Source organism: Danio aesculapii, chromosome 7, assembly GCF_903798145.1.
Source record: "Danio aesculapii chromosome 7, fDanAes4.1, whole genome shotgun sequence".
Taxonomy (NCBI): domain Eukaryota; kingdom Metazoa; phylum Chordata; class Actinopteri; order Cypriniformes; family Danionidae; genus Danio; species Danio aesculapii.
The window spans coordinates 50907127-50920604 of NC_079441.1; the positions used below are offsets into that span (position 1 = coordinate 50907127).

Below are 13478 nucleotides of genomic sequence, written 5' to 3' on the forward strand. Positions count from 1 at the left end.
TTATTTGCAACAATTTTGCAAGCATCATTTTTTTCAGTGTAGGTATATTTTTTATTATGGACATAATGTGTCAAAATATTAACTTAAAGACTTACAGTATACCTATTTTCGACTGTCTCTGCCTCTTTAACAATATATTCAGCTTCAATTAACATCTACTTTTTGTAAAATACATCTTTTTTTGTATTGTTTGTCATTTCAGTTGTGTCTGTCACCACGATCTGGTCAACTCTGTTACATTGGTTATAAAAAAGCATAACGATATTTAAAGTACTAATAGAAATGTGACTAGCTGTAAGTGATATCACTTCCTCTGGCAGGAAGCTCTGGAAGGTTAATTCCTTTCTTATTGATTTGTACAAAAGGTTACTAATAGCAGACTAATTATTTGGCAACCCTATTTCACTGAATTTCTCATTCACTTATTAAAAACAATAATCGGATGAAAATGAATACAATTCTGTTTTAGACATGCCAGGTGGTATCTTTTTTGAGGTTAGCATCTTGCGATAAAGCGCAAAATAGTGAAAAAATGTCAACTCTGTTATTGTTAACTCTATTAGTGTTTTTAAAGATTTACCAATAACTTGAAATTGGTATCAGAGTCAAATGTTCCCAATCACTTTTAAGCATATTGCATGTTTTACACTAATAATGGATTCAGTTAGCTTTGAATTACACATTTGTTGTATGCAGTATCATACAAGTGTAAGAAAAGCTAATAGAAAATGCTTGAAATGTTCCTGGAATTCTGTAATGAGTCAAATTCCAATTGCAATGTAATGGAATTTGTATTACAGTGACTCACATGTTGAATCACTGAGATTTGGTAATTTTTTTCAGTGAAAATTCATCAAAATTTAAATGAGATGATGACAAAATCCTTTGTATCTTTTAGTTGCGGTGTCTCCTTCTCCCACAAAGTTTTAAATACCAGTGAGAACCTTAGTCTTTCATGCAGTCAGCAAATAGTTTGTGATTGTTTCATCAAGGAATTAATTTTATTCTTTTTAATCATGAGTACCAAGCTGGCAAACCCTCATTATTTTATTTTAATGTTAGAATATGGGACTGTGTGAGTTCACACATACACTACCTGACAAAAGTTTTGTCGCCTATCCAAGTTTTAGGAACAGCAAATGATAACTTGGCTTCTAGTTGATTTTTTGGTATCAGAAGTGGCTTATATGAAAGGCAAAGGCCTCTAGATTACGCTTACTTTACCCATGCCTTGATTTTTAATTATTTCATTAGGACAGTAAGATCCAACTTTGCTTAGACAAAAGTCTTGTCACTTAACCGAAATGATGTACAGTATAGAATATAAAGTGGGATTTATTTTAAGTGCCTCCTCCTTGATCTTATCGCAGACATGCTCAATAATGTTCATGTCTGGTGACTGGGCTGGCCAATCCTGGTGCACCTTGACCTCCTTTGCTTTCAGGAACTTTGATGTGGAGGCTGAAGTATGAGAAGGAGGGCTATCCTGCTGAGGAATTTGCCCTCTCCTGTGGTTTGTAATGTAATGGGCAGCACAAATTGTTTAAAAAGGCTTGATATGACAATGAGTACATGGCTAAATGTCTTTCATTGCCTACTTTCCTAACAGTTATGCTATTAGACAACAACTGCTCCTTCAAAAAAAGAGTATAGGAATTTTCACTTGAAATATGCATTTTTTGATTAATTGTTTATAAATCTAAGACCTTATAAGATCCATATGTTTAATAAAACTACACAGCCTGTACTACTGTAGCCTGTGTTGTTGGTAGATAATAAAATTTTGAACAAAAATATTTTAACTCATCTTGACCTCTCTGGATGCTGGATTTCCACTCAACATGTATGTGTGGAATGAAGTCCATGCCCCATATTGTTTTCATTGTTTTCTTAGATGTATGTCACACAACAGAAAAAAAGGTCTGTCACTATTTCCGTCACATTGAAACTTCAGTTTGAACTTTCAGTCTTTATGTGTCACTTCAAAGCCTGTCACCAACTTCCTCTGTGAGTGATCACGTGACTTTAAACTCTTCTAGTGGAAAGGTTTTTATCATATGATGGATGAACATGGAAGAACAAAGGAGGTTTGGCATTCTGAGAACTTCCCTTTCCTTCCTTCCTCATGGTACAAAAAAGTTGCCCATTAAGTGACGTAATGTTTAATGGAGGACAACAACGGCCTTAACTATGATTTTAATTAGAATTAATGTTACTGTATTATTAGGGGATTTTCTGTAAAGGCCATCCCTGTGGAATGTGAGTATTCAGAAGTCTTGCCGCTTAAATCTTCTTTGTGGTTTGAAAAAAGATAGTCTTAAGAACTTTACGCTTCATTACACAGTAAGTCAGTAAAATCAGTAAAGGTCAGTAAAAATGCTAGAAAAAGTGACATTTTTATGTGTTATTGAGAGTTTACAGTAATTTGAACAATGGAAATACACAGACATGCAATCTTATTTACAAAATGACTGCCATTCACATGTGTCTGTTATCAAACCTTTAACAAAAATCCTTCAAATCTGCGTTTGATTAAGAGAGATCATTGATATATAGTTGTGAAAGTACGAACTTTGATCTTTTCTACTAGACATTATCATTTTATCTATATTATAACAGATTATATATATCACATAAGTACTGGAATAGCGTATCAGATATGTCTACTGTAGTGATCAAAACAACCTTTGATAAATCACTTTATGAAAGTAACTTACTGCTTCAAATCATGGTTGCATCAATAGAAAGGTGCCTGAATTAATAATTCACTGTGGGTTTCCCTAATTTCTGAGAAAAATAGATGACAGTACATTAATGTTTTGGTTTGTAATATTAATTTAACACACCCATATCAAATTATTTCTGTAGATTAAGATGGGTAATGCAGTTTTTGTTTTTGCACAAATTCTGCTGTTAAACAAGACCCTGCGTGAGTAGTCAACCTTGGCTCATGAGCTCATGACGTCCATTGACTTTAATTAAATTTACACTCTTCGGATTGGCTTGACCCAACGGAGTGAAGAGTCAATTAAATCAACTATTAGAAACAAAGCCTTCATTCGGAATTGATCACATCCTTTATAACTCATTACAGGTCACTTACAGTAGCATAGACCCTTTGCCAGGGACAAATAATAAAAGTAATTAACACACAAATGATTCATTCATTCATTTCCTTCAACTTAGTCCCTTTATTTTATCAGGGGATGCCACAGCGGAATGAACCACCATCTTTTTTATGCCCTTCCAGCTGCAACCCAGTACTGGGAAATCTTATACACAAACACTACGGCCAATTTAGCTTATTCAATTCACCTATTGCGCATGACTTTGGAGTGTGGGGGAAACCTGAGCACCCAGAGGAAACCCATGCCAACATGGGGCGAACATAACATGCAAACTTCACAGAATTGCCAACTGACCCAGTCGGAGCACGAACCAGCGACCTTCTTGCTGTGAGGTGACAGTGCTAACCACTGAGCCATCATGCTGTCTGCAAACAGATTCACCAAACTGTTGAATTTTTTTTCGTACAGAAATAATGTAAGGGTTTAGATTTGGAAGATTACACTTTCACCAATATGTGGCAATAAGCAATCATTAAAGATGTACAATATTTGCAACTAAACCATTAATTCAAAAGATTCGTTTAGAAATGCTCATCCACCTAATGACGACATAAGTCTTTATGAATGAATTAAAGGCACAGTATGTCATTTTTGCTACTAGAGTGCGTGTATTTCAAACAAACAAATGCATTCTTTGATGATGCATTGACTGAGTGTGGAATCATGGGAGTTGTCATCTTCATTACATTCTACAGGAACCATGTTAATGAATGAGCTGAAGTATTTTAACCTGCATGGCAGAGGTTTGCATTCCCAACCAGATTTCTTGTGGTGCGGGCATACATTTCTGAATAAAACGCAGTAGCGGTCGGTAACGCTGGTGTAATTTGAACAGGAGCGGGCTGTCTAATAATATAGCGCTCTCGAGTCACGACGTTATTTCGGAACAGCATATCTGTGATTGTCTCATTCTTATTGATGACCAGTATAGCCAGTGCTTGTGACTGTTATACATGATGAACGCATGGACCAGTGCTTTCTGCACATGTTTTTATCTGCACAATCTGTGCATGCATCATCTGCATAGTGGTCCTCAGAGCGAGCTTTACCATGGCAGAGCAAAGAGAAGATGCGCTGTCCTTGAGGGACGTTCAGCTTGCATTAGAAAACGGTCAGTTTTCTGTTAGGAAACCCACATCAGGCAAGTCTGATGTATGGGAGTTTTTTCATGCATCATAGATGCAAATGAAAAAAAAGGACCCTTTGCGTGATGCGATAATACCCCAAAGTTTTACCCTTTAGCAGTAAAGGGGGTCGCACACCGGATGCGCCGCGCCATGCATTTTAGAATTCTAAACATACATTTCTATCAGGGTATGCACACTGGTGCTGCAAGTCGGCAGCTGTCCGCGGTGCCATCTACGATTCAGGACACTGTTCATATTTCTGCCACACCACAGAGCGCCATCTGAATAGTTTGATTTTAAATAACATGTTAATGTGCACGTCTGGTGAACGTAACTTACAACTGTCAAATGTGCACTGCAGCACAGCACTGAGCAGTGCATCCGGTGTGCGACCAGCTTCAGAAGACTGGAACCTCCAGTTTAAGGCGGCACTCATGTCTCATCACAAAGCGGCAAACATTTAGCCTAATCCTTGCACAACCTACTGTTTCATCTGTTATCTCTCTTTTGGTAGTTCCCAATTTAAACATGAGATTCTGGAAACTAGATCTAAATTTAGCAGGAACGGTTGGGTCGGGTAGAACATTATTCTAAGTGGGTGAACAAAGGCTGAATATACAGCAGGAGCGGTCGGTGCGGAATAAAACCTGGCGGGAGCAGGTGTGAGCGGGACTAATAAATCAGACCCGTGCAGACCTCTACTGCATGGTAGTATGAAGCAGAGTAAATCTTAAAGCCAAAGTCAAAGTGAAACAAGATCGCTGAAATAATTGCTGATGAGAGATGAGAGTGACGTGGCATGTATTATGCCACAGGCAACTACTTTTTTCTTTCAATCATATTTTTAAAAGTATTGCAGCAAAAAAACTAAACAAAATAGGGTCACACTTTATTTTGATGGTCCGTTTGTTGAATTTAAGTTACATTGCATCTACATGCCAACTAATTCTCATTAGATTATATGTAGACTGTTAGGTTGGGGTTGGGGTTAGGGTTTGTGTAAGTTGACATGAAAGTTTCATAGTCAGTTAAATGTCTATTGAAGGAGCAGTATCAACAGATATTAAGCAGACGGTCTACTAATAATCTACTGGACCATCAAAATAAAGTGTTACCCAAAATAGTGGAAGAACCGTGATCTCTATTTTTCACTTACAGAATTGTGCTGGTCCATTTGTATCTATATAAGTATCTGAAGACAAAGAGGTTTTTCTTTTTCTAAGTGTTTTTATAGAACGTTTTGTGCTCATAACTGCAAATTAAATCAAAAGTTCAGAAACAGCATCTAATGTCACAAGCTTCTGCCTGCTTTTATGTGTTTTATTAAAAAACTCCATGAGAGTAAATTGGATAGCTAGGATTGAATTTTCTTGGCCAGCAGAGTTAAGGAATAATGAAAGTCAAATGAAACCAGAATATGTGGGGCCAGAAGTCAAAAGGTGAATTCATGTATAAATTAAGCTCTTCAACCATCAAAAAAATAAAACAAAAAAAACAACATCAGTGAAAGCTGTCAGACAACACTATGCCTTTTTAAATTGCCATAGCTGATTGACTGATGGATCAATAACAAGCAGAGAGTACCATTCCAGATAATCTAGTGATTTCAGCCTTCAGCAACATTGTTATGATGTCTGTCATGAATGTGACCCAAATGTGATTCCTGGGTGGCCATATTGATCCTCAATGCTATTTATTCCTGTTGGGAAGGGCTGCTCAATTCATCCACATGATGTGAATAAATCTGCTAAACGATGAACGGATATATTTAGTTCTAGTTTGCTTGTTGTTTTGTAGATGCTTTCTATATAAGCTAAAATTAGGCTAAATGTTAGATCAAATTACCTCAAATTTAATTTTTGTTGTTGCATGTGATGACCTCGAGTTAAATTCTCCAGTCCATAGTGGCAAACAGGTGCTTAGGAAAGAAGCTCCGTTGGTTTTGTTATGTAGTGTTTGGCGTCAAAACACCAGCGCCGTCAAACTCAGGGGAATTATTTATTGTGCATGTCAGTGAGTGGTTGTTGATGATGGTGATTTTTTTTTTTTCAGTATAATGGAGCAGACCAGTGCCGATGGGTGGAGAATGTCCTGTTTAGAGAAGCATGGCATCTTTGCTGAATGTTTTTGTAACTGGCATTTCCTCTGCATGACCTCTAGGGATATTTTGAAGAACAGATTGATGTTATAATAAAGCAGAGAAAAGATGAAGCAGATTGAGAGGATAAAAGGAAAAGGAAATAAGACAAGTTATGAGTCATGTTACGCAATCTGTCCTCCTCAAAGGCGAAATGAGAGCAGGCTGGCCCACACACACGCACACCTTGAATTTCTCATTTACTGATGAAGCAGTTGGTCCTGTAGAATCCAATTCAGTGTTTTCTTTTAAAACTGTACACTGCTGCTCTATTCGGTATATATTTGGTATGCATGACTTTGCGATACAAAGTATTATTCAAAGCTGTCTAAAGACAGACACTACACTTTAAAGTCGGCATGAAACGGAAGTTAAGAATGTCATTTGTTCTCTTACTATAATGTACATCCTATCCAAACAATTTCAGAAATGAAAAAAAAGTGGTGCTTGATTTTGCTCTTTGGGAACCCATTGAATAATTCATTCATTCATTTCCATCTGCTTTTTTGGGGCCGGGTTGAGGGGGCAGCAGTCTTAAGAAAGAACTCCAGACTTCCGTCTCTCCAGATACTTCCAATTGGATCATTTGCTAACAAAATGAAGTAAGATTTAAATGCGAGTTTGTACTTTCTTGTGGATAATTTTACTGTCTACTGATAAGGGGAATGAGGAGCTATAAATTTTACAGATGGAATCATATCATATTTATTCAAAGCTGATTGGTGGAGAGGAGACAGAGTGATCAAGCCAATTATGATATGGGGATGATTAGGAGGCCATTATGGACAGAAGCCAGTGGACAAATTTGGCCAGGCTGCCGGGGTTAAACCCCTACTCTTTTTCAAAGGACATATTGGGATATTTAATGACCACAGAGAGTCAGGACCTCGGTTTAACATCTCATCCAAAAGATGGCACCCACTGAGCTGTATAGCGTCCCCTTTACTATACTGGGGCATTAGGACTGCAGGTTGATTGCCCCCTTCTGGTCTCAATAACACCACTTCTGGCAGCAACCTAGCTTTCCCAGGTGGTCTCCCATCTTACAAGGCGAAGCCCTGGTTAGCTTCAGCGGGCGATCATCTGAGAGTTGCAGAGAGCCAGCTGCACTGCTAGGAACTGATCTTACTCTAAAGGCATTCCATGTGACCAGAAGTGAAGACAAGTTATTTCAAGGGGAAGAAAGGTGGAGAAAGAAATGGTATTTGATTAAAGATTATGAGGGACAATTAATTTTTACAAATCAATGAAATTCATAGATATATTGCTATACAAATACATTATTAAATAAAAACAGTAGATTTCATGCTGACTTAAGGATTGGGTTCACCGGGGAAGATACATTTATTTGACAATTCAGTAAAATGTTACAGTAAAGGGTAATATGGTGAAATATTCTATCAATCTCCAAAAAACAGTTTTATGTGTTCATTTATTACTCCATAAAATACCCATAAAATCAGAAGGTCCATAATGGACCATATTTAGATTGTTCATGAATATTAATGAGCTATGACATGTAGCACTCACAAACAAACACATACACACAGCATGATGTACGCTGAACACGAACAATATAATAATACTTAATTTGCCAAAAAACGTATTTAACAAATTAAGTAGATGCCTAGTTAAATCTTTTTAACTTAATGGAAGAAGGTTTACAAGGTGATTCACAACTTTGTTGGTCACTCTAGTGTCTGGAGGGGGTCAAATTAAACATCTATGAACTTGTTTTCTACTGCAAAAACTTTGTTAAGTACTCTTCACATCGATTAATTACCCAATGTTCCATCATGTTTCTTTGATTAAATACAGATTTTTTAAAGTTGTGTATTCTTTTTGAATCACCCTGTAATTTACCTATATGAGAATGAGCTATCTAACATCCCCATATAAAGTAAGTAATCCGAGTAATAATCAGCATAAACAGATAACAGTTGAGCTGATTGATTTGACAATCTACATGTGTTTTTTCAAAAATTGCATCACATTTTACAATAAACACGGTAAATTAACAAAAGATACAATTACCTTATGCCTCTTCAGAGTGGACCTGAATAAACAAAAAGGAGCTGTATAATCTGTAATTCCTGCATTTTGCATTATGATGAGAGTTTGAAAATTAATCATTGCTCAGTAACACATAGTAAACAATCTGAGTATACCATTTTCAAAATAAAAGTCCCACATACGTTCACTTTCTTTTCAACTTAGTCACTTGAACCGCCAACTTATCCAGCACATGTTTTACACAGCGGATGCCCTTTCAGCTGTAACCTATCACTGGGAAACTCACATACATTGTAAGTTAAATATAAACTTAAAAATAGTTAAGAGAGGAAAATTATCATTGTTGTTTTATTAGGAAACGTTGTGGATTATTAAACACAGCCTGAGGGGTGCATATTAATGTTCTCAGAGCTACATATAAGTCTGTGTTCTCCTGATGACATGGCTGCTCGCCATGTACTGATGAACAACCTAATGTACATGCAAATAATAAGGGGCATGGCCTGTGAGTTACGCAGCAGTCTGCTTTGTGTTCTGATTGGCTTGTTGTCCACCGGGTTTTACACTTGTGGAATTTACATGAGAACGAGGAAACAATGGTGTCTGAGGCAGGGTATGGTATCCCATATACTGATTTTTTATTTTTCCACTATGTCTAGGTATACCCAGATTTTCCTTATAGGGTGCTTTTAATACTACTGTTAATGGGGAAAAAATCACCAGAGGATCAAGTATGTCAAATTTCCACATTGACTCCAGATATTCACTGCTCTTTAGTTGCTATTTTTGTGTCTTTGCTGATACACAGCTTTTTATTGCAAGAGAAAACAAGCACTGTACCAGCAGCAATCAGAGAATCATAAACATAGATCGTTTAGCCTGTCCATGACTTTACTGCAATGTGAGCGCTCCTCGTTACCTTTTTCCCTCAACATGTTGTTACACAGCATTGAGGACATGATCCATACTGAGGAAAAGTATGAGGGTAACAGGTGAATGCCATTAATCATAATAAGTGACTCAGGGTGAAAAAAAAAAAGATACCGTGGCACTGTTGAACAGCAAGTATTTAGATTTTATTACTGTACTTACTCTTATTCTGAGTATGTGTACTTTAGTAAACATTTGCTTTCACTACATTTCAGAACAAAATATTATACTTGTTTCTCCACTACGTTTCATTAATGTTGCAGAATAAAAAGTGAACTGGAGTAATCGTTACACTCAGAGAAGAAATACAACTGGTGATATCAGTGTCTGATTTGTGAACAAGCTGAATCTTGCCAGTTAAACTGCTAAACTTTTGAACAAATAAATGAATTTAACAGATCCAACTGCATCTGTTCTCAAGTCAGTGTCTGTATCTGAAATCACCCCTTATACCCTCATTAACTATTTCCCTACATAATTCCACGGATATAGTCCAATTAAAGGAGTGAATAATAATAAGTGAGTGAATTTGACCACGTTTTGTTTTTGTTTTGCTGGTTGATATTCACATTAATATGTAAGATTTTTCATCTTCTTGGTCATACCCTGTTATTATTCAACATTTAGTTGAATGAAATTTACCAGTTAAATAATAATTATGTAGAAACTTACACTGACCGGATTCTATCATGGATGCCATCTTGTGGTCGACGTAGAAATTCTTTTTAAAGTTACCTATAGTAGATTCTGGCTAAAATGCAAGTAGGGTCTGTAATACAGGGGCCTAACATGAAGGGGGCATAACTTGTTGTATAGGTGTGACTTGAAGTCATCAACACAGTTAACATCACATTTATTAATGTCTACACCTACCCCAATCCTAAACACAATCATCACAGGTATTAACATCTTCACCTTCCCCAAACCTTAACCCAATCATCACAGTTATTAACATCTTCACCTTACCCAAACCTTAACCCAAACATCACAGTAATTAACATATACACTGTCACCAACTCTAAACCCAACCATCACAGTTATTAACGTCTACACGTTCCTAACCCTAAACCCAACCCTCACATTAATGTCTATACCTACTCCATATCTAAACCCAACCATCACTGTTATTAATGTTTAACCTTCGTCAACCCTAAGCCCAACCATCACACTTAATAATGTCTACACCAGGGCTATTCAATTAGTTTGTCATGGGGGCCAGTTCATGAAAAGCATCCCAGATGAGTGGCCGGAGAAATTTGACTTGCAATATAAGTAATGACAAAACAGCAATTTAAAAGACCAAATGCTGTATTTTTGCTCCTTAAGACACCCACGTTGTATTCTGAAACAACATAATATCAGTGCATGGTACAGGCTTTTTTTACAAACATGTTCAAATGTTGAAATTTGAAGCACATCAAAAGCAGTGCATTGCTCAAGTAGGCTTTTTCTACATTCAGACACACTCATATGTTATGCTTTAAACTGCGTAACAATTAGGGATGAAATGATTATAGATTTTGGTTGTACGATTATAGTCTGTAGAATAATCCTGGTTTTAAAGTTATCACTATTATTATGCATTTATTAAATTTAAAACACTACTAGTTTAAAAAATCACATGAAAACTGCCAAATACAGCACAAAATATTAATAACAAACAAACAATAGTTATTTTCTCTCTTTGGACTTAAAATAAATGAAAAGGTGTTTGATTTAAACATGAGTGATAATTTTACAATGAAAATAAATTACAGAAAAATGAATTAATTAATAAAAATATAAATAAATAAAAAATAGCATCTTTTGTTTACATTGCACTGAAACTCTCACCGCAACAGCTGTAGATAATTTCAACTGTGTACACCTTGAGGTCCACTTGCGAGCTGTGCATGCACCGCTCCCAATATGCGCACGTCTCCATTGGAAATAATGAACTTGCGTGCGGAAAAGATGCAAAAGTGCGAAAAAGAAGAACGGCCTGCTACTATAGTTAATCCGTGTGTGTGTATTGGCATAGCTTTGTTTAGTTGCAGCAGTTTTGTTCCAAGCCTTTAAGATTAATTAACCGTATTGAAAAGTGCGCTTAATAGTGGAATCGGCTAATCGTTGCATCCCTATTAACAATATCAGTGCATTGAACAAAAGGCCTTTTCTACAAACATCCAAATGTCAACTCGCTTAATGTCAGGTGACTCACTCTCTGCGCATGCTTCAACTGCAGCTTGTGCTGTATTGAACAGACGTACCTCACTTCATAACTACAGCGGCCGTTTTTCGACTGAACTAAATTTATTTTTAATGTCTTGGTCATACTATTTGAAGGGCCGGATCAAATTGCCTCGAGGGCCGGGTTCGGCCTGTGGGCCACCAATTGAATAGCCCTGGTCTACACGTTCCCTATACCTAAACCCAACCCTCACAGTTATTAATGTCTACACCTTCGACAACCCTAAACCCAACCATCATAGTTATTAATGTCTACATCTTCGACAACCCTAAACCCAACCATCACAGTTATTAATGTCTACACCTTCCCGAACCCTAAACTCAACCATAACAGTTATTAATGTCTACACCTTCCCCAACCCTAAACTCAACCATAACAGTTATTAATGTCTACACCTTCCCCAAGCCTAAACCCAACCATCATAGTTATTAACGTCTACACCTACTTCACATCTAAACCCAACCATCATAGTTATTAATGTCTACACCTACTCCACTGTGCATGTACAGCCGCGAGTAGCGGAGGCTTTCATACTTGACACGACCGTTATTGTACTGTTATTTGCATCCACAGGTGGTCATGACAAAATAGAAGGACAAGGGTTCAGTGAGGGGAGTTCTGCAAGACAGGGGCGTAACATGAAATGGGCGTAACTGGTAGCAGAGGCATAATTTGCAGTTATCAAGATCCCATTGAATCATGTGAGATGTCAAAACGAGATGTTGTCGGCAAGATGGCAGAAATACTTTCTGTTTTTAATTTTTTTCAGCAAATGTTTTCTTGTGTTTTCTCCAAATTTATCCATAACCTATTCATTTGATATATTATTATATTCATTCATGCTATTCAACTCACTGACTTTCATCCGTTTTGTCAAGGATAAAAGGATCCGCAACTCATGGCTGTACTTGCACAGTGGAGTAGGGGTTGACGTTAACAACTGTGAAGCTTGGGTTAAGGGTTGGGGGAGGTGTAGACCAGTGGTGCTCAACCCTGTTCCTGGAGATCGACCTTCCTGCAAAGTTCAGCTCCAACCCTATTCAAACACACCTGACCCAATTAATTAGGACCTGAACAGCACTTGATAATTACAGGCAGGTGTGTTTGATATGGGTTGCAACTGAAATCTGCAGGAAGGTTGATCTCCAAGAACAGGGTTGGTCACGCCTGGTGTAGACCTTAATAACTATAATGGTTGGATTTAGAGTTGGGGAAGGTGTAGACCTTAATAACTATAATGGTTGGATTAAGGGTTGGGGAAGGTGTAGACCTTAATAACTATAATGGTTGGGTTTGGGTTGGGGAAGGTGTACACCTTAATAACAAAAATGGTTGGGTTTGGGTTGGGGAAGGTGTCGACCTTAATAACTATAATGGTTGGGTTTGGGTTGGGGAAGGTGAAGACCTTAATAACTGATAATTGGGTTTAGATATGGAGTAGGTATATACGTTAATAACTGTTCACGGTTGGGTTTAGGGTTAGGGAAAATGTAGATGCTAATAACTAAAATGGTTATTAAAATGGCCTAGGCTGGTTGGCTGGTTTTAGATGGTTGACTGGATGGTTGGCTGGAACAGCTGGAAACCAGCCTGGAAGTGGCCAAAACCCCTCTAAAACCAAGCTGGTTTCCAGCCGTTTCCAGCCTGGTCTTAGCTGGTCAGGCAGGAAAATGACCAGCTAAATCCAGCTAAAACCAACTTGACCAGCCTGGTTTAAGCTGGACATAGCTGGTTTTGGCTGGGCTCCCAGCCTGGCTTGGCTGGTCAAGCTGGTTTTAGCTGGTCATCTCCCAGCCTGACCAGCTAAGACCAGGCTGGAAATGGCTGGAAACCAGTCTGGAAGTGGCCAAACCCCCTCTAAAACCAGCCTGGTTGACCAGCTAAAACCAGCCAACCAGCCTAGGCTGGTTTAG

General features: G+C 37.6%; 1 protein-coding gene across 2 annotated transcripts in view; it reads left to right on the forward strand.

Moving 5' to 3' along the window:
* Positions 1-13478, forward strand: part of arhgap36 (Rho GTPase activating protein 36) — a 106864-nt gene that overhangs the window by 12615 nt on the left and 80771 nt on the right. The gene's annotated exons all lie outside the window — the stretch shown is intronic.